The 24,840-nt window shown below is 42.4% G+C and overlaps 1 long non-coding RNA gene and 1 pseudogene across 1 annotated transcript in view; one reads left to right on the forward strand and one right to left on the reverse strand.

Moving 5' to 3' along the window:
- Positions 1-1,622: 1,622 nt before the first annotated feature.
- LOC129563804 (serine/threonine-protein phosphatase 2A 65 kDa regulatory subunit A beta isoform pseudogene) lies at positions 1,623-3,392 on the reverse strand (annotated as a pseudogene).
- Positions 3,393-7,672: 4,280 nt separating this feature from the next.
- LOC148772985 (uncharacterized) overlaps positions 7,673-24,840 on the forward strand; it is a 174,380-nt gene continuing 157,212 nt past the window's right edge. The window contains exon 1 of the long non-coding RNA XR_016036988.1: positions 7,673-7,694. This is a non-coding gene — a long non-coding RNA (uncharacterized LOC148772985). The remainder of the gene's footprint in view (positions 7,695-24,840) is intronic.

The raw sequence follows: 24,840 nt of genomic DNA on the forward strand, positions 1-24,840 counted from the left end.
CTGGGGTCTCCTGCATTCCAGGTGGATTCTTTACCAGCTGAGCTAGCATTACCAGTGGGAGAGCCAGGTCTCCAAATCAGTCTGATAGTCTTTCCAACTGGAGTATAACTTAAAATGTGCTCATCTGCTTAGCTACTCAGAGACCTTACCAGAACTCTAAAGTTATGCCACTCTCCATAAAGACCTGAACTTCTGAATCTTACTTAGTAATGTCTTTTTGCGGGTAAGAGGAAGCAACTGGTTTAATTTGATGGGTCTTGTTCTGTCTGTTGTGACCTAAACGACCTAAGCCGGTCCTTTTTTTTTCCTCTACTTTTAACCAGGTATGCCATGCTAAAAATCTTCAATTTATACCTAGAGTGGTATTTCCCTGCCTTAAATCAGCTTCGTAACATAATTTTACGACACACTTCTTACATGGATCTTTTTTTAAGAAAATATTAATTTTGGGGAATTCCCCAGCAGTCCAGTGGATAAGACTGTGAGCTTTCATTGCCAAGGGCACCACTTAGATCCCTGGTCCAGGAACTAAGTTCCCTCAAGCTCCATGATGCAGGGGGAAAAAAAATTAATTAATTTGGAGCCAAGCACTGCAGAAAAGGCTTCTATTTTTTCATTCTTATTTTATAGACTATATAGAGTTCCCCAGTCACATTTTACTTTGCCAAATGTTTGTGAAATTCATGGGTGTTTGGTTATCTTTTATAGCTGCTTCCACAAAGTATCAAAAAGAGTAGACGATGACTTTCCACCTCAGTCTAAACTTAGCTGGAACAAAGTGGTCCCAGTTCTCTCTCAGAGTTCTCCAGATAATTAGAGGGAAGCAAATGCCTCATGTTTAATGGAATTATTTAGGTTTGTTAAATAAAAGGGTCCAGGATAAGGAAATTGAATCCACAGATTCAAGATACAGTTAATTGAGGCTTACAATGTTATGCATTTAAGCAGATGTAGGAAAACAGGCAATAACTCATTCAAATAGATAAAAGGTGAATATTCACGTCCAGCTAAAGAGACGCAAGGGAGAAAAATATGAAAACGTGACAATCTTTTCACATTTTTTTAGGACAATAATGATGCAAATTAGGAAGCTTGGAAGGTGATAAAACAGTAAGAATCCTTGTGATTTGTAGAAAGAGCTACCTTTTTTGGGGGGGAAACATGTATTTTCCCATGAATCTATTTTCATTATTTTTAAAAAATTTCTAGACCTTTATTTCTCTGGAAAAGAGGGTAAAAGGAATAAAATAAAACTGGCACAGTTGACACAACCCACTGAGGGGGAAGGAAGGGAGGTGGAGAAATCGATGGGGAAGGGGTCCCCTTCATAACAGCAGGAGCCTGCAACCTGGGATGCCAGCACCTCCTCCCAGCGCAGCAGAAACAACCCTTCCTCCTGGGCTCTCTGCCCTGTCCCACCTTGAGCACCCCCAACCCCGTGGGAGTGGATGGTGAGAAGTTGGATTTCCAGGCTGGGGCCAGCAACCGTGCTAGGGGAGGGGCCTGGGGTCAGAACATGCAAAGGGAGTGACAGCCAAGGGTACTGTCTCTCCAAGGGAGGGACTTGGGGGAGGAAGCGGGAGAGGGGATACCAGAGGTTGGCGTTGGCTCCTCTTCCAGCATCAGACGAGAGACAGCACAGTCATAGCCTCCTTGGCAAAGTACTTGACATCCACGTCCCGGTCCTGGGTCAGCTTCTCCAGGATGGGCTTGACCTCAGTCTGCAGCGTGCTGTTGTCCAGGATGAACCCGATCTTCTGAAGACACTTGGCCACGTTGAAGCGGACATTGGCGACAGGGTCCCCAGCCATATACAGCACTGTGGGCAGCATGTGCTTGGTGGTGATATCCTGCCCACAGACCTTAGACAGCACATTGATACAGAAGAGTGTAGTCATGCGGTGCAGGTAGTTAGGTTCCTCAGACAGGGTCAGGACCCTGGGGATGATCATGGCAAGGGCCCATTCCTTCCCAAACTGCTCCACCAGCTTCTTCAGGTTGTTGGTGGCTGCCTCGCGGATGGCATAGACATGATCCAGAAGCCAGGACATGCACAAAGAGTGGAGCTGCGCATCAAAGAACTCCAGCCCAAACTGTCCAGCCAGCAGAGGCATGTACTCAACGATGGCCAGACGCACCCGCCACTTGGCATCCTCCGCAAGCTCCATGATGGTGGGGAGCAGGAACTGGGACAGCTGCTGGATGCCGATCACCTCTTTCATGCAATTGAGGTTGGAGATGATGTTCAGCCGCACATCCGGGCACTCATCCTTTAGCAGCACCAGGAAGAGGGGCATAAGGTGCTCGATGGTGTTATCTTTGCCCAGGATGGGGCAGAGGCCCATGATGACGGAGGCCAGGGCTGACCTGACGTGCTGGTTGGGGTCTGAGACCAGCTCCTTGCTGCAGGGCATGATCTCGGTCAGGATCACATTTTCACGATAGTCAGCAGAGAGATTTTCACAGAATTCTTTGAGCTTGTGGGAGGCGGCAGCCCTCACCTCGGCCTCACAGTCTTGCATGAGGTTCTGGAAGGCAGGGACCAGGTCTGTCTTGGTGATCTCAGACCCCACTATTGTCTGGAGATCTGTGAATCTGTCGGCCACCATGTAACGGACGCGCCAGGATGTGTCCTCGGCAGCCTGGCACAGAGTGATCATCACCAGGGCCTCCAGGACCTCCTGGGGCAAGAGCTGGGCGATATTAATGCACACTTCCACCATTAGCAGCCGCACCGAATCCTGCTCGTCATAGGCCAGGTTGGAGAATATGGGGATGATCTCCCTCTTGATGTCATCCATCTCAAGCACCTTGGCGAAATCCCCCAGGTTGGAGGCTGCTGCACACCGCACCAAGATGCTGTCATCTGAGCACAAGTCCCGGAAGCACTGTAGAAGTTCCGCCTTGATGGCAATGGACACGCCAGGGTAGCAGACGGAGAAAAGGCTGCAGGCTGAGATGCGAGGGGTGACCAAGTCGCTGCGCACCAGCCGCTTCACGAGTGGCACAAAGTGGTCCTTGAGATGGGCGGGTGAGTGCTCATGCGAGATGGCCCGCAGGGACGCCACCGCCCTGTCCCGCACTATGACCTCCTCCACCGCGGCCAGCAACTCTAGGGGTGGCAGCAGGCAGTGAACATACTCGGGACCTCCGACCAGAGGGGTGAAGGTGCCCAGCTGCTCCGCCAGGGCCAAGAGGACCTCGTCCTCATCGTTTAGGACGTCTATAATGAGGGGCAGAAGCTCACTGCGTGTCTTTTCGACTCCAAGGGCCAAGGCAATGATGGACAGCTTCTTGATGCTGTTGACGCGAAGCTGAATATCCTCGTTCTGGAGCTCGTCTATGAGGATCGAGATGGGGTTGAGCGAGTCATCTCCGTCAGCTGCCGCCATCTTCGTTCCTCTCAGACTGCAGCCAGCGCTTCGCTAAAACGGGGATAGGGAATGGCTGGACTGGGAGGAGTAAAGAAAGGCGTGGGTATTCCTGTGCTACTTTACAGGGGCAACTCCACAGTCATTGGCTATGCTACCCCTAATTGAGCCTGCGTTTCTTTATTTTATTTGAACAAACGAAGTCCCACCTACCACCCACTTGCCATTGGCTGAAGGGACCAGATTAACTTTGCAGGAGCGTGTGGTTGATTTATGAGGCCTGTAGGACAGGAAGCACGCAGTGGATGGGTAGGGGACGCACAGAAGTTGTGGGGGGAGTGGGGCGGGGCTTCGCTGGAGCTTCTAATGGTAAAGAGTCTGCGTGCAATACAGGAGACCCTGATTTGATCTCTAGGTCGGGATGATCCCCTGCAGAAGGGAATGGCTCCCCATTCCAGGTTCTTGCCTGGAGAATTCCATGGACAGAGGAACCTGGCGGGCTATAGTCCATGGGGTGGCAAAGCGTTGGACACGGCTTAGTGACTAATGCACAGATGCATAGGAGAGGAGGTCTATTTTCATTATTAATTAGAAAACTTGTTGTGCAAATGGTCTGGATATCTGCTTATTATCAAGAAGAAAGACTTAAATTTAAAATGAACTTTTAATTTTAGAATAGTTTCAGATTTCAGAAAAATTATTATGGTAGTACAAAGGGTTCTCAAATATTCCACACCAGTTTTCCTTTTTGTAACATCTTATCTTGGTGTGGTACTTTGTTCACAAAGGGCGAATCAGTATTCATATATTAGTGTTAACTGAAGTCTATTCTTTATTCAGATTCGTTTGCTCTTCTTTATCTGATATCCTTTTTCTGTTCCTAGATCCCACCCAGGAGTATCACATTACATTTTGTTGTCATGTCTCCTCTAGACTATGATAGGGTCTCAAACTTTTCTTGTTTTTCATGACTTTGACAGTTTTGAGGAATACTATTCAGGTGTTTTGTAGAATGTCCCTTACTTGAGATGTGTTTAACGTTTATCTTAGGGCTAGACTGAGGTTGTGTATCCTTGGGAAGAAGACCACAGAGGTAAAATGCCATTTTTGTTTCCTCGTTGTAGAGTTGCTCTTTCTACCCCTTTCTGTACTGTGGTCTTTGGAAGAAATTGACTCCACACTTACGGTGTAGGGAGGAAAGACTGAATTTTAACTGTAATAGAAAAAATTATTATCATTGGCAAACATTCTAATCAGAAAGAGATTAATATCATAAGTGCATTTGGCAGGCTCCTTTGACCAGTAAACTTAGAGATGTGTATTTTGTGGCTAACATCTTAGTAGGCAAAATGGGCGGCCCTATTTCTTAGAACCAGACTCTTCTTTAGGGCAATTTCTTTGTCTTGGGAGGTGGCCTGAAATTTTAATTTACTGCTGCTACCAGTGGTGGGCTACAGTCCATAGGGTCACACAGAGTCAGACATGCCTGAAGCACACACGCTTCCACCACTTCTCAGAGATATTTCAGGTCTTACACACTCTTATGTCACACGTGAGCAAACATCAAAATCACCTCATTGTTGTTGTTTAGTCACCTAGTCATTTCCAAGACTTTTGTGACCCCATAGACTGTAGCCCACCAGGCATCTCTGTCCATGGGATTTCATAGGCAAGAATACTGGAGTGGGTAGACATTTCCTTTTCCAGGGGATCTTCCTCTCCCAGGATTTGTTAAAATGCAAATCCTACAACTCCACTGGAGACAACTGAGTCAGAAATGTTGTGGGTGGAGCTCTGAAATCAGAGTTTTAACACTCTCTCGAGGTGATTTGGAATTCCCTAGGTATCAGTGGCAAAGAATGCAGGAGGTGCACAATTGTTCTCATTTCACACACTAAGAAAGTAATGTTCAAAATTCTCCAAGCTAGGCTTCAACAGGACATGAACAAGAACTTCAATATGTCCAAGCTGGATTTAGAAAAGGCAGAGGAAGCAGATATCAAATTTCCAATATCTGTTGGGTTATAGAAAAGCAAGAGAATTCCAGAAAAGCATCTATTTCATTGAATACCCTAAAGCCTTTGACTGTGTGGATCACAACAAACTGTGGAAAATTCTTAAAGACATGGGAATACCAGACCACCTTACCTGCCTCCTGCAAAACCTGTATGTAGGTCTAGAAGCAACAGTTAGAACCAGACATGAAACAGTGGACTGGTTCCAAATCGTGAAGGGAGTACATCAAGGCTGTATATGTCACCCTGCTTATTTAACTTATATGGAGAGTACATCATGCAAAATGCTGGGCTGGATGAAGCACAAGCTGGAATCAAGATTGCCAGGAGATATATCAGTAACCTCAGATATGCAGATGACACCACCCTTATGGCAGAAAGCAAGGAGGAAGTAAAGAGCATCTTGATGAAGGTGAAAGAGGAGAGTGAAAAATCTGGCTTAAAACCCAACATTCAAAAAAGGCAGATCATGGCGTCTGGTCCCATCACTTCATGGAAAATAGATGGGGAAACAATGGAAATAGTGAGTAACTTTGTATTCTTGGGTTCCAAAATTACTGCAGATGTTGACTGCAGCCCTAAAATTAAAAGATGTTTGCTACTTGGAAGAAAAGATATGACAAACCTAGACAACATATTAAAAAGCAGAGACATTACTTTGCCAACAAAGGTCCATCTAGCCAAAGCTATAGTTTTTCCAGTAGTCATGTATGAATGTGAGTCTTGGACCATAAAGAAGGCTGAATGCTGGAAGAATGGATGCTTTTGAGCTGTGGTGTTGAAGAACACTCTTAATAGTCTCTTGGACTGCAAGGAGATCAAACCAGTCAATCCTAAAGGAAATTAGTCCCGAATATTCATTGGAAGGACTGATGCTGAAGCTGAAGCTCCAATACTTTGGCCACCTGATTCGAAGAGTTAACTCATTGGAAAAGACCCTGATGCTGGGAAAGATTGAAGGCAAGTGGAGAAGGGGACAACAGAAGATGAGATGGTTAGATGCCATCACCTGCTTGATGGACACGAGTTTGAGTAAGCTCTAGGAGATGGTAAAGGACAGGGAAGCCTGGTGTGCTGCACTCCATGGGGTCTCAAAAAGTCACAACTGAGTGACTGATAAACAACAATCACCCAGCTAGCACAGTGGTAAAGAATCTGCCTGCCAGTTCAGGAGATGCTAGAGACTGGTTGATCTCTGGTTTTGGAAGATCCCCTGGAGAAGGAAATAACAAGCCACTCCAGTATTCTTGCCTGGAAAATCCCATGGACAGAGGAGGCTGGCTGGCTACAGTCCATTGGGTTGCAGAGTCAGATGAGACTGAGCACATTGATATTGACTGTAGTGCCCATAGATTCAAAACACCTTAGCCGCATTAGCTTAATTCTGTGTTCAACTGCTGCCTCAGAATTAGTTTGTATTAGGCCTTTTATCTTTCAGTCAGGATTGCTACAAGGAACAACCTTTGATATTTGCTTCAGGCTTTTCTGTGACTCTTATTTTATGGACTGTGCTATTTGCCATAGTTTCCTCTACATAAGGCCCCAGTTGAATTCCTCCACTCTGAAAACCCTGTTTTCACTAAGAAACTGATGTAGGATTCATTCTTGGAGAAAGAGAGTGGTATGGTATGTTGTTTTGGCTTCTGGAAGGCTTATAGTCTCGATTAATACAACTGTACTGACTCCTTGTGTTCCTACGTTTATTCCTTCATAGGATGGCTTCTGCTCCATTTTGGTAAATTATTTTTTTATTTGTACTGTACATTTCTGGAAATTAATAATATTAATCAGCATGTAGTAGTAGGCACTTAATCATTTACCCTTTGCATCCTCCCTAAGTTAAAAAAAGTTTTTTCATTGAAATATAGTTGATTTACAATATTGTGTTAGTTTCCTGTGTACAGCAAAGTGATTCCAATATATATTTTATATATATATATATATATATATAAATCTTTTTCATTCCACTCTAAGTTTTAAATTCATTATTTTTCCCATTTTACAGATAAGAGAATGACTCATCTTCCTAAAGTTTCCCCAAATATGAAGTGGTGAACTAGGGGCTGAAACTCACCTCTGTCACTCTCAGCTGGTACTTCTCAGGATTTCTGAAGTTAAGAAGCAGCAGCTGCGTGGTTTAGAAGATAGTACCCAGGTGGCTGGTTATAATCACTGGAACCTGGCGCTTCTTGCGGACTCGGCTTTCTCATTCCAACAATGGCGGGTAATAATGCTCTCCTCACAGAAATTGTCTTAAGAGTTGGAGAAAATCATGGATATAAAGTACTTTTGGAATCCCGTGTTCATGGTAAGTACTTGTCTTGCCGCTCACACCGTTCACTGAATCCAGAGTAGATAAGGCGTGACCGGGGAAGATGGAAGAAGACTTGAAGAGCTGTGGGGACTGCAGACATGTTTATTCTCTCTGGGCAGCAGCAGCCGCTGCAGGGAGTCTTCAAAGACTACTGATATGCTAGGACAGACAAAAGTGGCCCATGGCCAAGTGGGTGCGCAGGCCCAGTGCTACCAAGGTCAGCAATATCGTTGTTGACAGAACGTAAGGTATGAGGCCATGAGAGAGTGGGACAGGAGAGCCTGACTCTGTGTTGTCAGTTAACTTCTCCACAATCCACCCCTCAGGGTCTTCTGTCCCACTATTTACATAGGCTTGGCCCTCTGTAGCTTCTTTCTGGCGAACACCGCTGCTGCTTGTACCCATATTCCACAACAACAGTGAAAGCTACAGCAACAAACCACTAGAGTGCAGACTACACACCCAATACAGAGTGAACTCCAGTGCCAGGTACTGGACAGGCTGCCTGCCGTTCTTGCAGTGGGTCTCCAGTTAGGTGTTGCACATCATGGATTTCTCACATCCTGTGGCTCCACACGGAGCATAACAGGGGAATTCATGATAGACCTCAGGGAGAGTACAAATACGCCTTTCAACACTGAGGCAGCTCCCTGTGATCCTGGCCAGGTGACATGCACACGAGGGGACCAGGTGCTTGTTACCCAGGGTACAGCCTGAAAGTCATGTTGCAGCCTTTGCCCACATGGGGCTAGGAAAGCTACCCACCACATGTGGGTGTCTTTATCTTCCATGGCCAAGTCCAGTCCACCATCTGTCCTTGTGCAGTCTCCGTTGGGGCTGGCAATAGGATATTACCTTGGGTTCCATAGCCAGGATTTAGGCGAATATCTGTTGTTACCACCTGTAGTTGTATTGGCACAGCAGCACGATGCAGAAGAGTCTCCACCAGGGTGATTCCACCCCTGTGTGGTTTTTCATTGAGAACCTGTAAAACCCCCCATATGTGTCGGGTCCACCCCTTCGAGGAGGGGGGAATCAATAGACAGCTGCAAGCCTTGTTTTAACAAACCATTATATGACTCAATCAGATCCCTGCCTGTGGGTGATAAGGGACATGAAATACCCATTGAATTCCCAGCCTCTGTGCCCAGTGCTGGACTTCTTTTCTGGTGAAATGGATACCCTGGTCACTCGCTATAATCAGAGGATGGCCATACACAGCTGTCAGACAGTCAAGCACCTTAAGTGTACAGCGTTAGTCAGCAGCCTTACATGGCCAGGCAAACAGCAAACCTGTAGCTGTATCTATAGCTGTTGAAGCAAAGCTGGCATTCTCTGCTAGTGGCAGAGGCCCTACAAAGTTCGCTTGCCACTGAGTCAAAGGAATTCTCCCCCTCACCACCTGTCCATCAGTGGCTGCCAGCCTGTGAGGGTGAAGAGCTTCCTAGGCACATGTGGAAGAGTCATGGCAGGCATCTTCTATTTCTGTCCAAGAAATAGGAAGATCCCACCCTTTGGCAATTGCCCACATGGTTTTTGTCCCTGCGTGATGCAGGCGCTGGTGTAGCCAAGCCACTGCCTCATTAGGAGAGCACAACCTTCACAGTTCACTGTCTACATCATAGTACATTGCCTTTACAGTACAATGTACATCATGGGACACAGCCTTCACAGTACACTGTTTTACATCTGCAAAAGAATTAGAGGTTTCTTGCCTGGAGAATCCCAGGGAGAGGGGAGCCTGGTGGGCTTCCATCTATGGGGTCACACAGAGTCGGACACGACTGAAGTGACTTAGCAGCAGCAGCACATCATCGGAGAAGGCAATGGCACCCCACTCCAGTACTCTTGCCTGGAGAGCCCCATGGACGGAGGAGCCTGGTGGGGTGCAGTCCATTGGGTTGCAAAGAGTCAGACATGACTAAAGTGACTTAGCACGAATAGTTCCTGAGTTAATAATCACTTTCTATTTGTAAAGGAATAAGTTAGGAATGAAGAAAATATTACTAATTGTACTCATATTAGCACTGCAGTTTGTATCTCTACTTAAAATTCTTTTTAAAGAAGTTTTTCTATTATTATGCACAGATTTAAAAGTAAAAAGTTTAAGAGCCTGATAGGGCAACTTAAAAAAGCCATGCAAGTTATATATAGATTTGTTATTTTATCTTTGAATAAAGTAATTCCAGTGCCTGAAGAAGATAAATTGAGTCTGTGTTCATAAGAAGCATGGGTCAGAGAACTGAGCGTAGCACACCAGAGTGTGAAATCTTTCATATGCTACCGATTTTTATAGTCATATAGTCCAAACTTCAATTATCTGCTTTGTGGTTTCGTGTAAAATTTTTCCTGCGGAATTCTTTGTCTTTACCTTTAACATTTTGGTGTTTTATGTTTTGGAAGCTGATGTCTAGGAAATAACATCTCATAATAATAAGGCAGTGATAATTTACTATTTTTAATAATTCATAGGCCAAAAATGCAGTCTGAAGTCAAATATAATTTTTAAAAGTTCTCTATTCTAGATTGTCTACACATCCACTCTTGGCTGTTAGTATAAGCAATCCAGAATTGACTAATGATGTACAGTGTTCCTCTGTCTGTTTATAAGTCGGACATTTACATGCATTCATCATTCCTTATCATTCATTCTTGATTGGAAAAGCTGGCTCATTTCAATGCTAAAAATTCCCAGGGATGAAAATGCTGTCATTTTTTTTTCCTTAGGCTCTTATCTGAAAACATTTTCTTGAAGTTTTGACAGATGCAGACAAAGCAGCCATACAGTAGAAAGAGCATAAGCTTTGGAGGCAGATAACGAGCTTTGAATCCCTGAGCAAGTTACTCGAGGTCTCTGTGTCCACTTCCATATATGTAAAAAAAACACACACACACACACAAAACAGTACATACGTAAGGGTTAAATGAAATTACACACACACAAAGCCTGGGATGGTGTCAGGGACATAGGAGGTGCTCAGAAGTGTTTACTTCCATTCCTTGGTTTTAATGTGTATTAAATGTCATTGGTTCTATATGAAAATGCCTCAAAGAAGAATGCCTTGTAGCATTTTCTACCTGAAGAAAATGGGAGAACACAAATATGCTCTTATAAGAGTCAAAACATTTCACCCTTTCCCATCATTCAGAAATGACAAATGTCATTAAAGGATACACTGATAGGTATATTTCCCTTCACAGAAATTATACTATCTAGGGGATTTCTAATAGCCTGAAGTCTAGTTGACACTCTATGACTAATATTTAAAATAAATAATAGACAACAAAATTAATAGCTGGCATTTTAAGTGCTGCAACTTGTCACCAAATACTGCAGCTCCCTAAACCATTAGCTGCCACCTTGTGTAATTGGTGGAACAGTACTGTACTATGCCCAGTATTGCTGAAATGTTCTGTAAGACCCACAGACAGTTCTCTGGCCTATTTTTGGTGCTCCATTTAACTTTTTGCCAAATCTGAATTACTGGGGTTTGAACTATTCAAATGCTACCCCATGCTAGCTTTCAGATTGATCTTAATTGCATTAATTGATAGTAATTTCCCCATCTAAAATTTTGGAGAAGTAATTTAGTCTTGGTAAGACTTCTGAAGCCACTAAGGTGCCACCACCTGAAGACTTAGTGCGCTACAGTGACATAAAAAATGCACACTAGAACTCTGAGTTTGAAAAAGGGGATTATTTATAAACCATAGCTTTTCTGACAACAGTTCTCTGAAACTGCTGGCAAATAATACTCCCATGGATAGATGGAAAATGTGAGAAAACAGGAAGAAAGCTTGTGATGTGTATGGAATTTTCCTGGATGACCCATAGAACCCACTCTCCCCTCTCATGTCTCCAGTGTTCTGTTCAGTTCAGTCGCTCAGTCGTGTCCGACTCTCCGCGACCCCATGTATCACAGCACGCCAGGCCTCCCTGTCCATCACCAACTCCTGGAGTTCACTCAAATTCATGTCCATCGAGTCGTTGATGCCATCCAGCCATCTCATTCTCTGTTGTCCCCGTCTCCTCCCACCCCCAATCCTTCCTAGCATCAGACTCTTATCCAGTGAGTCAACTGATTGCATGAGGTGGCCAAAGTATTGGAGTTTCAGCTTTAGCATCAGTCCTTCCAATGAACACCCAGGATTGATCTCCTTTAGAATGGACTGGTTGGATCTCCTTGCAGTCCAAGGGACTCTCAAGAGTCTTCTCCAACACCACAATTCAAAAGCATCAATTCTTCGGCAATCAGCTTTCTTCACAGTCCAACTCTCACATCCATACATGACCACTGGAAAAACCATAGCCTTGACTAGACAGACCTTGGTTGGCAAAGTAATGTCTCTGCTTTTTAATATACTATCTAGGTTGGTCATAACTTTCCTTCCAAGGAGTAAGCGTCTTTTAATTTCCTGGCTGCAGTCAGCATCCGCAGTGATTTTGGAGCCCTCCAAAATAAAGTCTGACACTGTTTCCACCATTTCCCCATCTATTTCCCATGAAGTGATGGGACCAGATGCCATGATCTTCGTCTTCTGAATGTTGAGCTTCAAGCCAACCTTTTCACTCTCCTCTTTCACTTTCATCAAGAGGCTTTTGAGTTCCTCTTCACTTTCTGCCATAAGGGTGGTGTCATCTGCATATCTGAGGTTATTGATATTCCTCCCGGCAATCTTGATTCCAGCTTGTGCTTCTTCCAGCCCTGCGTTCCTCATGATGTACTCTGCATATAAGTTAAATAAGCAGGGTGACAATATACAACCTTGACGTACTCCTTTTCCTATTTGGAACCAGTCTTTTGTTCCATGTCCAGTTCTAACTGTTGCTTCCTGACCTGCATACGGGTTTCTCAAGAGGCAGGTCAGGTGGTCTGGTATTCCCATCTCTTTCGGAATGTTCCACAGGTTATTGTGATCCACACAGTCAAAGGCTTTGGCATCGTCAATGAAGCAGAAATAGATGTTTTTCTGGAACTCTCTTGCTTTCTCCATGATCCAGCGGATGTTGGCAATTTGGTCTCTGGTTCCTCTGCCTTTTCTAAAACCTGCTTGAACATCTGGAAGTTCATGGTTCACATATTGCTGAAGCCTGGCTTGGAGAATTTTGAGCATGACTTTACTAGCGTGTGAGATGAGTCCAATTGTGCGATAGTTTGAGCATTCTTTGGCATTGCCTTTCTTTGGGATTGGAATGAAGACTGACCTTTTCCAGTCCTGTGGCCACTGCTGAGTTTTCCAAATTTGCTGGCATATTGAGTGCAGCACTTTCACAGCATCATCTTTCAGGATTTGAAATAGCTCAATTGGAATTCCATCACCTCCACTAGCTTTGTTCCTAGTGATGCTTTCTAAGGCCCACTTGACTTCACATTCCAAGATGTCTGGCTCCAGGGGAGTGATCAAGCCATCGTGATTATTTGGTCGTGAAGATCTTTTTTGTACAGTTCTTCTGTGTATTCTTGCCACCTCTTCTTAATATCTTCTGCTTCTGTTAGGTCCAAACCATTTCTGTCCTTTATCGAGCCCATCTTTGCATGAAATGTTCCCTTGATATCTCTAATTTTCTTGAAAAGATCTCTTGTTTTTCCTATTCTGTTGTTTTCCTCTATTTCTTTGCATTGATCACTGAGGAAGGCTTTCTTATCTCTCCTTGCTATTCTTTGGAACTCTGCATTCAGATGCTTATATCTTTCCTTTTCTTCTTTGCTTTTCGCTTCTCTTCTTTTCACAGCTATTTGTAAGGCCTCCCCAGACAGCCATTTTGCTTTTCTGCATTTCTTTTCCATGGGGATGTTCTTGGTCCCTGTCTCCTGTACAATGTCACGAACCTCCGTCCAGAGTTCATCAGGCACTCTATCTATCAGATCTAGACCCTTAAATCTATTTCTTACTTCCACTGTATAATCATAAGGGATTTGATTTAGGTCATATCTGAATGGTCTAGTGGTTTTCCCTACTTTCTTCAATTTAAGTCTGAATTTGGCAATAAGGAGTTCATGATCTGAGCCACAGTCAGCTCCCAGTCTTGTTTTTGCTAACTGTATAGAGCTTCTCCATCTTTGGCTGCAAAGAATATAATCAATCTGATTTCGGTGTTAACCATCTATACTGCCAAATGGGCAGCAAACAGGTTATAACTCTCATACTTGCCAACCACTTAAGAGGATGACTACACATTCACTTTGCTAACACTCTTACTGAACTATTATTTGGGCAATACAAGCTATGTCTCAAATTAAAATGGAAAGTTGAACAAGAGAAAGGACACTGCCTTTCCTGTCTTATCTATCCTTTTCCCCTCAACACACCCAACGACTGACAGACTGTTTCACCCATAGGAGCCCTTTAGAACATGTGGATTTAGTGAGAGGTAACAGTCGTGTTCTTAAGGGCTCCTATGGGTGAAACAGTCTGTCAGTCGTTGGGTGTGTTGAGGGGAAAAGGATAGATAAGACAGGAAAGGCAGTGTCCTTTCTCTTGTTCAACTTTCCATTTTAATTTGAGACATAGCTTGTATTTCCCAAATAATAGTTCAGTAAGAGTGTTAGCAAAGTGAATGTGTAGTCATCCTCTTAAGTGGTTGGCAAGTATGAGAGTTATAACCTGTTTGCGTGCCCATTTGGCAGTATAGAGAAAATGTTTTTAAAATGTACATGATTTTTGACTGAGCATTGCCATTGTTAGGAATTTACTGTATGGATATATTTACATACATATGCAAAGATTTATGTGAGAGGTGGTTCTTTGCAGCATTATTTATAATACAAACAGGAACAACCTGAGTATTCATTAATGCCGGACCAGTTAAATCATAGTCCAGCTCAGAATACTATATTGGAAAAAATAAGATTGAGGGCAGGAGGAGAAGGGGACAACAGAGGATGAGATTGTTGGATGGCATCACCGATTCAATGGACATGGGTTTGGGTGGACTCCGGGAGTTGGTGGTGGGCAGGGAGGCCTGGTGTGCTGCAGTTCATGGGGTCACAAAGAGTCGGACACGACTGAGCTACTGAACTTAACTGTATAGGTAACTGGGGGCTTCCCTGGTGGCTTAGTTGGTAAAGAATCTGCCTGCAATGTAGGAGACCTGGGTTCATTCCTGGGGTCAGGAAGATCCCTTGGAGGGGGGCATGGCAAGACGTGAAAGAGGTCAGATAGAAGTTTTTTTAAAAAGTTGAAGAAAATATGTATATTATGTGTGTGTATGTATATATATATATGCATGCCATATGTGCTAATGCAGGGAGAATTTATGGAACAATAAGCTATAAAAGTTTTAATACTATATTTTAGCAATATTATCTTAATAAAGTAGGATTGTAGGGACAGAGAGGAGTGGGACCATTTATTCTTATTTTAGAGCCTTTACTGTTAAATTGTTTACATAACTGATTTTTGTGAGTCTAAAATATTGAAACTAGTGACTGTGTTCTGAGAGTTAGAGAGTAATGAAATAATGAGAAGCAGATGGCATTAACAAAGAAACTACTCTTATTAATGATTTAATGGAAGTATGCAGAGTGTTTACTGTGTCACAAGCTGAACACTGAACATACATTATCTCCTTTAATTTCTCACACCTGTGTACTGATTTCAGACTAGAGAGCCGGGGTATTGCATGGTTGAGTAACTTGCACCAGATGACACAGCTCACACACAGCTAAGTGGCAGGACCCAGGTTGGACTCCACAGTTTGTGCTGGTAGCTGCTAAGCTGCACTTCTTTTCCCCAGCTTCCTGAGATGCCTGTTTAGGCAACTAAGGCTCCTGGAACTTGGTAACCATGATCCCATTATGGTGCTGAGAAAGTAGAAGGAAGGGCTATCTGACTTTCAGTGTTATCCAGGAGCAGAAAGGAAGGTTGAATTTCTGTGGTGTTTTCCCTCAGAAACCATCAGTTTTTAAGTAAGGGGTGTGCAGGCCAGAGCACTGATATTTTCAGCAATTTGTAGTAATTTCTCAGCTTTCCTAGGATTGATCGCTTTGCTACACATACCTGCTTAGAACAGATCAAGAAGACAGTGTGGATGGAGGCTGGGCATCAGACAAACCCTGAATAGATGTATATTCACCACCACTGACCATTGTATCCCAGCCCTTGGAGCTTCACACTGATAGGCCAGTGAAGGTGGGAAACTTCACTTCACTTCACTTCAGCTGTAGTCTTGGGTACTACAGTGGGAAGGTGGCCACTTTTCATTGCCGAGTGCCCTCTGCTGAAGAAGCATGGAGGCTGACCAAGAATTTTGCACCAAGAAAATAGCACTGTACATTTTCTTTCATTGTTTCTGTTGTTGGGGAGAAAATTAATTTTCCCTCTACCCTTCTGTGTTCTTGGCTGGGATGAAAAGACAGATTAACAGGAGAAAAACAAACAAGTTTAATAGCGTTTATACTTCCTGTATACATGGAGGTACCCAGGGAAACCGTTAATTACCCCTCCTTTATCGAGGGAGTGATCAGTTACCTGTCCAGTTTCTCATCCCAAACTGCTACAACTGTCCTTTAGTCTTTTGCATAACCTTTGCTAATTGTGCATGTAGGTGATGAATCTAAACTTGTCCTAAAGACAAGCCATGTTTTAAACATAATTTACCCAAATACTTGCAGACTTTACCATTAGTGGCTATTATGTAGAAAGGGGACATTCTTCTTAGCTCTTCAATCTGGCTCCATGTAATGAAAAGGAAACATCTAAAGTAGGTTTTTTTTAACATGATTTGCATTTCTTTGGGTGAGCATCTTTTATAAAGCCGGTTAATGCTATCCATCAGGCCAAAGATTTTTTAAACTGATTCCAGAATAAAGAATTATAAGACCATGAGTTATAAGTTTTTCATATTTTATTTTTACTTTATGTTTTCCATACTGTTCAGTCGCTCAGTCATGTCTGACTCTTTGTGACCCCATGAACTTCAGCACGCCAGGCTTCCCTGTCCATCACCAAATCCCGGAGCCTACCCAAACTCATGTCCATTGAGTTGGTATTGCAATAAAACCATCTCATCCTCTGTTGTCCCCTTCTCCTCCTGCTCTCAATCTTTCTCAGCATCAGGGTCTTTTCAAATGAGTCAGCTCTACGCATCAGGTGGTCAAAGTATTGGAGTTTCAGCTTCAACATCAGTCCTTTCAATGAACAACCAGGACTGATCGCCTTAAGGATGGACTGGTTGGATCTCCTTGCTAGTCCAAGGGACTCTCCAGAGTCTTCTCCAACACCACAGTTCAAAAGCATCAATTCTTCGGCACTCAGTTATCTTTATAGTCCAACTCTCACATCCATACATGACCACTGGAAAAACCATAGCCTTGACTAGACGGACCTTGGTTGGCAAAGTAATTTCTCTGCTTTTTAATATGCTGTCTAGGTTGGTCATAACTTTCCTTCCAAGGAGTAAGCATCTTTTAATTTCATGGCTGCAATCACCATCTGCAGTGATTTTGGAGCCCTGCCAAATAAAGTCAGCCACTGTTTCCCCATCTATTTGCCATGAAGTGATGGGACCAGATGCCATGATCTTTGTTTTCTGAATGTTGAGCTTTAAGCCAACTTTTTCACTCTCCTTTCACTTTCATCAAGAGGCTCTTCAGTTCCTCTTTGATTTCTGCCATAAGGGTGGTGTCATCTGCATATCTGAGGTTATTGATATTTCTCCCAGCAATCTTGATTCCAGCTTGTGCTTCCTCCAGCCCAGCGTTTCTCATGATGTACTCTGCATATAAGTTAAATAAGCAGGGTGACAATATACAGCCTTGACATACTCCTTTTCCTATTTGGAACCAGTCTGTTGTTCCATGTCCAGTTCTAACTGTTGCTTCCTGACCTGCATACGGGTTTCTCAAGAGGGAGGTCAGGTGGTCTGGTATTCCCATCTCTTTCAGAATGTTCCACAGGTTATTGTGATCCACACAGTCAAAGGCTTTGGCATAGTCAATGAAGCAGAAATAGATGTTTTTCTGGAACTCTCTTGCTTTTTCGATGATCCAGCAGGTATTGGCAATTTGGTCTCTGGTTCCTCTGCCTTTTCTAAAACCAGCTTGAACATCAGGAAGTTCACGGTTCACGTATAGCTGAAGCCTGGCTTGGAGAATTTTGAGCATGACTTTATTAGCGTGTGAGATGAGTGCAATTGTGCGGTAGTTTAAGCATTCTTTGGCATTGCCTTTCTTTGAGATTGGAATGAAAACTGACCTTTTCCAGTCCTGTGGCCACTGCTGAGTTTTCCAAATTTGCTGGCATATTGAGTGCAGGACTTTCACAGCATCATCTTTCAGGATTTGAAATAGCTCAACTGGAATTCCATCACCTCCAGTAGCTTTGTTCATAGTGATGCTTCCTAAGGCCCACTTGATTTCTCACTGTAGGATGTTGAGCTCTAGGTGAGTGGTCACACCATCGTGGTTATCTGGGTCATGAAGATCTGTTTTATATAGTTCTTTGTATTCTTGCCACCTCTTCTTAATATCTTCTGCTTCTGTTAGGTCCATACCATTTCTGTCCTTGATTGTGCCCATCTTTGCATGAAATGTTCCCTTGGCATCTCTAATTTTCTTGAAAAGATCTCTAGTCTTTCCCATTCTATTTTTTTCCTCTATTTCTTTGCACTAATCATTGAGGAAGGCTTTCTTCTCTCTCCTTGCTATTCTTTGGAACTCTGCATTCAGATGCTTATATCTTTCCTTTTCTCCTTTGCTTTTCGCTTCTCTTCTTTTCACAGCTATTTGTAATGCCTCCTCAGACAGCCATTTTGCTTTTTTGCATTTCTTTTCCTTGGGGATGGTCTTGCTCCTTGTCTCCTGTACAGTGTCATGAACCTCCGTCCAGAGTTCATCAGGCACTCTATCAGATCTAGTCCCTTAAATCCATTTCTCACTTCCACTGTATAATCATAAGGGATTTGATTTAGGTCATACCTGAATGGTCTAGTAGTTTTCCCTACTTCCTTCAATTTAAGTCTGAATTTCCCAATAAGGAGTTCATGATCTGAGCCATAGTCAGCTCCTGGTCTTGTTTTTGCTGACTGTATAGAGCTTCTCCACCTTTGGCTGCAAAGAATATAATCAGTCTGATTTTAATGTGGACCATCTGGTGATGTCCATGTGTAGAGTCTTCTCTTCTGTTGTTGAAAGAGGGTATTTGCTCTGACCAGTGCATTCTTTTGGTGAAACTCTGTTAGCCTTTGCCCTGATCATTCTGTGCTCCGAGGCCACATTTGCCTGTTACTCCAGGTTTTTCTTGACTTCCTCCTTTTGCAATCCAGTCCCCTATGATGAAAAGGACATCTTTTTGGGGTGTTAGTTCTAAAAGATCTTGTAGGTCTTCATAGAACCATTCAATTTCAGCTTCTTCAGTGATACTGGTCGGGGCATAGACTTGGATTACCATGATATTGAATGTAGCACGTCATAGAGTTAAAACACTCCTGAGCACTCTGTATTTAAATCTCACAGCATCTCATATATTCCTAGTAAAAGTGAGAACCCATTATCTGTTACCTCCTTTCATGATTTTGGAATGTCCTGGAGCATTTGGAAAGCAGGGTTGCATAACTATAGGTGCAGCTATCTCAAGGTTTCTTTTCCTTTGATGTTGGTTAATTGCATTATCTTCAGCTTCCATTAAATTATCAGGAAATTAAAGGCTTGAATCATCATTTATGGCTGTTTTTCTTCTTTGTGAGTGCTTTTTTAAGGTTTTTGAACATTCATAGCTATGGTAAGGGTAAGTCACATTATGTTTGTGTTCCTTTTTGTTTGTTTTATTTTTAAGTCTTAGTGTTGACATTAGAAATAAACTGCTTGATATAATTTTTTTTCAATTTATTTTTGTCTGTGCTGTATCTTCATTGCTGTGAGGGATTTTCTTTAGTTGTGCTGAATAGGGGCTACTCTCTAGTTGCAGTGTGCAGACTTCTCATTGCAGTGTCTTCTCTTGTTGTGGAGCACAGGCTCTAGGTGCATGGGCTTCAGTAGTTGGGGCCCATAGGCTCAGTAGTTGTGGTTCCCAAGCTCTGGCACACAGGCTCATGGTCTTAGCTGCTCTGCAGCATGTGGGATCTTCCTGGACTGGGAATCAAACCTGTGTCTCCTGCACTGGCAGGCAGGTTCTTTACCACTGAGCCACCAGGGAAGCCCTGCTTGGTGTATTTTTAAAACAACTTATTCTCTAAAACATTTTTATCTTCTCTCCTCTCCTCATAAATATATTTGGTTTAGTTTACAAATTTATACAAAGTGTACTGTTTCGGGAAATATGTCAAAATTCCATCAAATATCCTCTGTTACATTCTTGGTTAGTCGCCTTTTTTCTGATTTATTATTAAGAGGTTTTCTTTTACTTTTAAGAATTTGAAGTCTGTCAGAACAGTGCATTAATTTAAAATCTGAATCATCATGATCCAATGTTTTGTTTTCTTCTCCCCATGATGGCCTTCCTGAAATGCATGATGGTTGGATGCTGGTGACATGCCTGTGACCCCCCTCCTTACATCCCAACTAGGAGAGATCGCAAGCCTCTTGATCTAGGGTTAGGTGGTGAAGAAGTTTGTTGGTGACACCTCTATTTCAGGAACAGGACCTTTATCTAAATTCTTTTATGCTGTTAAGGATCAGGTAACAAGAAAATTTTATTGAGTCTACTTTTTCTTAAAAACAATCAGCCTGAACTAATCTTCATGTCAAAGAGGCACATTTTAGAGTGGTGAATTTTGCTCCCTTACAGTAGCATGACATTTGATTTCCCTGTATCTTTTTAGTTTTGTCTATATGGAACGTTAAATTCTCCTTTCCACACTGGGTATATTGAACATCCCGTTTTTGTTAGTTTAGAACTTTACTGACAGGAGCAAATGAAAAGTCTGTTTATACATCCTGATTTTTAATTCATTTTGAACATTTATTTTAAATTTTCACAACAGGATTAACAACAGGGTTACTTCATGTGAAGGTCTGTGCATTGTGCCACTCTGTTTGGGGGAAAATATTTTGGGAGAGGTGTCAGTTGGCTTTTGGCAAATATACCTGGGTCAGCAACTGGGCCACCCAAGCACTTTACTTCTTCCCATTAGAAGAGTGTTACCCTAGAATGAGCATTTACTACTGACATCCCGTGGTGGCAAGCTCCTTTCCCTTGAATTGTACTTATGCAGCAGATGGTGTTGAATACATGCATATATTTTTGTGATCTATGTCAAGTTGAAGTCTGAATTAGTACAGTAGAGAAGTGTGTGATGGCAACATAGCTGTTAAGTGTTACAGTTGGGTGTTAGATTAATTCATTGCCATCTGTCTTTATTTTGGTAATCTACTTCTGTGGACACCACACCAGCATTGTAAGTTCTTTTTCAAAATTCTCTCTCTGTGTGTTTTAGCACACACAATTCCAACAATAGCTGCAATATCCTTCCTTTTCCCTAGGGTTAAAAAAATGGTTCTTCACATATTTCTATGTGAAGAAACATAGAATATCTATGTTTTCATAAGTTTGATTTTTTAAAATTTTATTTATTCATTTATGCATTTTTGGCTGTGCTGGGTCTTCATTGCTGCACAGGTTTTTTCCAGTTGGGGCAAGCGGGGACTACTCTCTCGTTGCGGTGTGCAGGCTTCTCACTACAGTGGCTTCTCTTGCTCTAGGGTGCATAGGCTTCACTAGTTGTGGCACAAGGGCTCAGTAGTTGTGGCTCACCCATATTTAGTTGCTCCATGGCATGTGGGATCTTCCCGGACCAGACATAGAACCCCTGTTCCCTGCCTTGGCACGCAGTCTCCTATCCATTGGACCATCAGCGAAGTCCTCTAGGTTTGATTTTATCCATGGTTTTCTATAGCTAGCAAGAGGGTAAGTCACTGTGTTGGAAAGGTTATAGGGATTTCACAATTTAACCATAAAAGACAAATCTGATAATTTTTGAGTTCTTAATATTAAACTAACAAAATGTTAATAAGTGGGGAGTGTTTGTAAATAATTTTAGCTCTTTGAAATAAAAAAATTCTGAAGAAATTTAATCAATACATGAAACAGTGGTCCTCAAAACATTCTGCGGGATCAGTTGCTCAAATCTATATCATTAGGAAAAATGGTGGAATTTGCATACTCTTTCCAGTGGTCATGTATGGATGTGAGAGTTGGACTGTGAAGAAAGCTGATCACCGAAGAATCGATGCTTTTGAACTGTGGTGTTGGAGAAGACTCTTGAGACTCCCTTGGACTACAAGGAGATCCAACCAGTCCATTCTAAAGGAGAATAATCCTGGGTGTTCATTGGAAGGACTGATGCTAAAGCTGAAACTGCAATACTTTGGCCACCTCATGCGACGAGTTGACTCACTGGAAGAGACTCTGATGCTGGGAGGGATTGGGGGCGGGAGGAGAAGGGGGCGACAGAGAATGAGATGGCTGGATGGCATCACCGACTCGATGGAGGTGAGTTTGAGTGAAATCTGGGAGTTGGTGATGGACAGGGAGGCCTGGCGTGCTGTGATTCATGGGGTTACAAAGACTCGGACATGACTGAGCGACTCAACTGAATTGAAACTTAAGGAACCATTTGCTTTTAAATGACACAAGGGTATTATTTCTAAAAGAGTTTGTATATTGGAAATAAAAGCAAAAATAAACAAATGGGACCTAATGAAAATTAAAAGCTTCTGCACAGCAAAGGAAACTATAAGCAAGGTGAAAAGACAGCCTTCAGAATCGGAGAAAATAATAGCAAATGAAGCAACTGACAAAGAATTAATCTCAAAAATATACAAGCAACTCCTGTAGCTCAATTCCAGAAAAATAAATGACCCAATCAAAAAATGGGCCAAAGAACTAAGCAGACATTTCTCCAAAGAAGACATACAGATGGCTAACAAACACATGAAAAGATGCTCAACATCTCTCATAATCAGAGAAATGCAAATCAAAACCACAATGAGATACCATTTCACGCCAGTCAGAATGTCTGCTATCCGAAAGTCTACAAGCAATAAATGTTGGAGAGGGTGTGGAGAAAAGGGAACCCTCTTACACTGTTGGTGGGAATGCAAACTAGTACTGCCACTATGGAGAACAGTGTGGAGATTCCTTAAAAAACTGGAAATAGAACTGCCATATGATCCAGCAATCGCACTCCTGGGCATACACACTGAGGAAACCAGAATTGAAAGAAACACATGTACTCCAATGTTCACTGCAGCACTGTTTATAATAGCCAGGACATGGAAGCAACCTAGATGTCCATCTGCAGACGAATGGATAAGAAAGCTTTGGTACATATACACAATGGAGTATTACTCAGCTGTAAAAAAAGAACACATTTGAACCAGTTCTAATAAGGTGGATGAAACTGGAGCCTATTATACAGAGTGAAGTAAGCCAGAAAGAAAAACACCAATACAGGATATTAACGCATATATATGGAATTTAGAAAGATGATAATGATAACCCTGTATACGAGACAGCAAAAGAAACACAGATGTATAGAACAGTCTTTTGCGCTCTGTGGGAGAGGGTGAGGGTGGGATGATTTTGGAGAATGTCATTGAAACATGTATGTTATCATATGTTACATATATCACATGTATCATATCATATGATTTTGGAGAATGTCATTGAAACATGTATGTTATCAAATGAATCTCCAGTCCAGGTTCGATGCATGATACAGGATGCTCGGGACTGGTGCACTGGGATGAACCAGAGGGATGGGATGGGGAGGGAGGTGGGAGGGGGGTTCAAGATGTGGAACACATGTACACCCGGGGCAGATTCATGTCCATGTATGGCAAAACCAATGCAATAATGTAAAGTAATTAGCCTCCAATTAAATAAAATTAAAAAAAAAGAGTTTGTATATTTACTATGATTTATGATGAGATGAGGTTTTATTGCTTTTGGAGAAGGACAATGATGAGTGGGTATTTACTTGTTTAGATGTGAAGGGGAGCAGAATTTGTCACCCTAAAGTATGTCCTTTGGTGTGAGATTTTGTTTTAGACTATTTTTTTAAAGCAACTGCAGCTTGGAAAAGCTCTGAAAACCCAGTAAAAGTTGTCTTTTGTCAGAGACATTTACAAGGAAAATCTCCTATTTTTTTAGATCAATTATTTTATTTTAATTGGAGACTAATTACTTTAAAATATTGTGGTTTTTGGCATACATTGACATGAATCTGCCCCGGGTGTACATATGTTCCCCATCTTGAACCCCCCTCCCACCTCCCTCCCCATCCCATCCCTCTGGGTTGTCCCAGTGCACTGGCTTTGAGTGCCCTGTTTCATGCATTGAACTTGGACTGGTCATCTATTTCACATATGGTAATATACATGTTTCAATGCTATTCTCTCAACTCATCCCACCCTCGCTTTCTCCCACAGAGTCCAAAAGTCTGTTCTTTATATCTGTGTCTCTTTTGCTGTCTCGTGTATAGGGTCATCGTTACCATCTTTCTAAATTCCATATATATGCATTAATATACTGTATTGGTGTTTTACTTTCTGACATACTTCACTCTGTATAACAGGCTCTGTTTTCTGTTCTCATCCACCTTGTTAGAACTGATTCAAATGTGTTCTTTTTAATAGCTGAATAATATTCCATTGTGTATATGTACCATAACTTTCTTAATCAATTAATTTGCTGAGGGACATCTAGGTTGCTTCCATGTCCTCGCTATTATAAACAGTGCTGCGATGAATATTTGGGTGCACGTGTCTGTTTCAATTCTGGTTTCCTTGGTATGTATGCCCAGCAGTGGGATTGCTGGATCATATGGCAGTTCTATTTCTAGTTTTTAAAGGAATCTTGAAACTGTTCTTCATAGTGACTGTACTAGTTTACATTCATTCCCACCAACAGTGTAAAAGGGTCCCCTTTTCTCCATACTCTCTCCAGCATTTATTGTTTGTAAACTTTGTGATGATGGCCATTCTGACCAGCGTGAGATGATACCTCATTGTGGTTTTGACTTGCATTTCTCTGATAACGAGTGATATTGAGCATCTTTTCATGTGTTTGTTAGCCATCTGTATGTACATATTAAACAGACAGACTAAATGTCGGTTTAGTTCTTTGGCCCATTTTTATTATTGGGTCTTTTAATTTTCTGATATTGAGCTGCATGAGCTGCTTGCAGATTCAGTGCAAT

The sequence above is a fragment of the Moschus berezovskii genome, chromosome Y (assembly GCF_049115385.1).
Source record: "Moschus berezovskii isolate FMDL1 chromosome Y, NW_MosBer_1.0, whole genome shotgun sequence".
NCBI lineage: Eukaryota > Metazoa > Chordata > Mammalia > Artiodactyla > Moschidae > Moschus > Moschus berezovskii.